The sequence below is a fragment of the Necator americanus genome, chromosome III, assembly GCF_031761385.1.
Source record: "Necator americanus strain Aroian chromosome III, whole genome shotgun sequence".
In the NCBI taxonomy this organism is placed as follows: Eukaryota; Metazoa; Nematoda; class Chromadorea; order Rhabditida; family Ancylostomatidae; genus Necator; species Necator americanus.
In genome coordinates, this window is record NC_087373.1 from 12,639,443 (window position 1) to 12,639,796 (window position 354).

The window sequence follows — 354 nt, forward strand, 5'->3', positions numbered from 1 at the left end:
ATTTCGGGTGGAGATGTGCCGAGTTTGGTGAAGCGGTGAACGAAGTGAATGAACTGGGAGGTGAATGCACTGGAAGTGATGCTGGAAAGAATCGAGACGTTGCCGTTGGCACCCGACGCCGCCACCGTCGCTGTCGTCGCTGTCGTCGTCGTCGTGGACGCTGTCGAAATGTCTTCGTTCGTGCGTCGTGCCTGTGATGGTGGGCGTCTCGCGCGGCCTTCGCTTTGGTGGCGGGTACGTTTAGCACACACACACCACACACACACACAGACACACGTTAGCGTTGACGACCGGGGCCAGAAGATGCCACCCCGCCCACACCGGTCTCACCACATACACACACATACACATACA